Here is a 3805-nt window from a genome sequence, read left to right as displayed (position 1 = left end):
CTAATATCAAAAGTATTTTCTTATAAAATACATATTTTTTAAATTTGATATAGTGCGTAATAACTTATACTTTTAGGACCAGTTTTAATAATTAGCACAGGGTCTCCGACTTGCTTAAGATGACCTTGATTATCCATGATTTAATACTAGTACAAAGAAACACAACAAACTCTAAGATTTGACGTTGTGCAACCACCTTGTAAACATAGTAAGTCAAATTTATCGAGATTTGCACCATAACGAGAGACACGATTGACAATCCAGCAGAAAGCATTGACAATAATGCCTCAAACACAAAGAGCAAATGATCGAGTGAGGCAGCCAATATCACTTAGCAATAAGTCCAACAACCAACAAAATATATATTTTCATCATCAACAATATATAAGTATATATAACCCATCTGTCTATGCATAGCACTTCATTGGATGATTTGTACCCTACATATGTATTTATATATTTATTTTTAAATAGGAAATATACTTGTACCATAATGCACATAACTTGGTCTTTTAGAATGATAATTGGGCATCTTACTCAACTCATAATGAAACAATGTATACAATCGCTAAATAAGCATTACTCCCTCTGTCTCAGAATAACTGACACAATCAATTTTGTACAAATACCGATGCACTAGTTTAACTTTATTTTTATATAATAAATATTAATAATTTTTTTTTAAAAAATTATATTCTGAAACTTTATATTAATGCCTATCTAACAACATATTTTATTATAATATATATATGTTTTTATTATATTAGTAAAAAATTATGGTCAAACCTAATACATAAATAGTGAAAAAAGTCCAACATTTCAATTATTTTGGGATGGAGAGAGTATAAGGTTACAATGAAAATTGAAACTCCAATATGATGGTTGAATAATAAGAGCTTTACTATTGATATCCCATCACTTGCATCTCACTTAGCAAGCAAGTTGAATTGAACATACAATATATTACTAGCTAGTGTGACTCAAACCCATATATTATTTTTTACACAAATTCCATTTATAATATTACTAGATTAATCCCAAGCATTGCATGGAAAAAAAAAAAAACTTTATCTGAATAATGTGTAATCACAATCTCATTAAATTTTGTAAAATGCACTTTGTTGTCTTTAAATATATTTATTTAGTCTTGGCACTCGAGAGGAAAAAAAAAAGGGAAAACAAAATACAGTGTCACAATTAGTTTAGACTGAAAATTTTTATAAAAATAAGTTGACATTTGTTTATTAGTGATGTCATTAATGACATTTTTATTAGTAATAGTTATAATTTTTTCCTACTTTTTCTTATATATATTTCCTATTTTCCATTTTCCTATTGTCATATTTCCTATTTTCCATGTATCAACTGTTTATGTTAAATATCGGACATAGGATTTGATGTGGGATATGGGCTACGGATCAACTAAATTTAAATAAAGAATATTGAATGCGGAATGTAAATTACGGAAAAATAAAGAGAGAGAGGAGAGACACGATATGGTGACGCGAAAAACCCCGATAAAGATGGGTAAAAATCACGGGTGGCAATGAGTCCACAATCCACTATAATATGGGAATAAAGCCAATAATTACAAGTACAATGGGTATTTAACATTTGAGGACATAAAAGAGTATAAATACATGTATGTATATTAGTCGTAGGACTAGTGTAGTACGGCAGGGAGATTGATTAGGTGTAGTATTGTGTGTAGAAATATATCTTTGCAATAGTATACAAAAGATTAAAATATGGTAGCATGGTGGGAGTATTTGTAGTGGAATATCTATGTGGCTGAAGATCAAAAGGCTTGTTCTATATATCGCAATGCTACTGTTGTTCTTGGGATTATGAGGAAGGTTTAGGATAAATAAAGTAGATAATGTATATGGGGTTAATCATGGATTAGTGGAGTGGAATTTAGAGAAAAAGGATTATAGAGGGGAAATGTTATACCTGGGAAATGGCTTCGTCTTTCTGAGAGGGAAGTGATTCTATTTATAAGGTATTTAGGTAGGTTGTTGGAGAGTAGTGGGGGTGTCCTCCATGAAAATAGGAAATAATTGTTGATGTCTTTACTTGGTCTTCCGATGAATGTGGATTTGTTTAGGGTGTAGATATGTTTAACAACTTGCATGACTTGTTTTTTGTGACATATATTCTCTCCATAATTTTAGGGAGCACTCGTAACCATTTTGACAGGGTCTCGTGTCGTTGGTCGTTGACTATCATCGTCGGCCAACCAATGTACAAAATTACCCCATATCAATAGGCCCCATTTTCTTAGTTGGAGCACGAAAACAACTAGGATAATTATACTCAGTTTTTACTTTGCGTCCATTTCAATGTTAGTGTCATTGCCTTTGTGTCTTGACTCTTGATGCCTTCGTTGTTGTCTTTTTCTAATGTTGCACTTTGTTCATATGCAAGCTTAAGTCGCTTCCATGTCAATGTAACTGACGTCGTTGGACGTTGTTCGTCGACGTCGAAAGGTATTCGTCGACGGTAGAGGATGTTCGTCATCGTCAAAAGCTAGTGTCGTCGACGACGGATGGAAGCTGGTCGTCGACATCAGAAGCTAGTGTTGTCGACGACGGATAGAAGCTGGTGATCGACGGCGGACAGAAGCTGGTCATCGACGTTGGAAGCTGGTGTCGTCGACGACGGACGGAAGCTGGTCGTCGACGTCGGAAGCTGGTGTCGTCGACGACGGACGGAAGCTGGTCGTCGACGTCGGAAGCTGGTGTCGTCGACGACGGACGGAAGCTGGTCGTCGACGTCGGAAGCTGGTGTCGTCGACGACGGACGGAAGCTGGTCGTCGACGTCGGAAGCTGGTGTCGTCGACGACGGACGGAAGCTGGTCGTCGACGTCGGAAGCTGGTGTCGTCGACGACGGACGGAAGCTGGTCGTCGACGTTGGAAGCTGGTGTCGTCGACGACGGACGAAAGCTGGTGTCGTCGACGACGGACGGAAGCTGGTCGTCGACGTCGGAAGTTGGTGTCGACGACGACGGACTGAAGCTGGTCGTCGACGTCGGAAGCTGGTGTCGTCGACAACGGAAGGAAGCTGGTCGTCGATGATAGGGGTGTCGCGTACCTAACAAAAATAACCTAAATATTCCTCCTAACTATATAGTCGGGCAAGTAAGGATCAAATCCTAAGAGACTAAGGTCTACCTAATTAAATAGACTCGAGAAATCACTAAGCAAGTGACCAAATCAAGAATGAAGAACACTAATAACTAATATACTAAATAACACAATTAACTAAGAATGAGATAATCAATGAATTAAAGCATCAAAGATCAAGCATTACCGCGAATATGATCAAAGCACAAATGAATCTACCCCCAATAACAATTCAATCGACAAGAGGAAAAGCATTCCCTAAACAATACCAAAGGTCTCTTCCGAGTTATTAATGGCTTCCCAAATCAACTATCAAGCCTATTTCCATGGAATCAAGCAAATAAGGGACATTAAACACAATACTTAACTTCCTAATCATTCAATCATCTACTTCCGTGATGATCTTCAAACCCTCAATTGAAATACCCAAATCCCGTTAATACCCAACTTCCGTTGCAATAAGAACAAAGGGATGATAACAATACTAATTATTCCTAATCTAGTATTGGCATAAATACAATCAATTAAGCATGTCAATTGGAATTCAATTCATATATCAATCATATTCGGGCCTTGCAAGATCCCGGATTAAGAATCTACTCACACATATTAACGAAATCAAAATCAAGATTCAATAGACAAGACATAATCAATAAGCAATAAAAAATAAAAGAGAAA

This window comes from Chenopodium quinoa, unplaced genomic scaffold (genome assembly GCF_001683475.1).
Source record: "Chenopodium quinoa cultivar QQ74 unplaced genomic scaffold, ASM168347v1, whole genome shotgun sequence".
In the NCBI taxonomy this organism is placed as follows: Eukaryota; Viridiplantae; Streptophyta; class Magnoliopsida; order Caryophyllales; family Amaranthaceae; genus Chenopodium; species Chenopodium quinoa.
Note: the sequence above shows the minus strand (reverse complement) of the source record.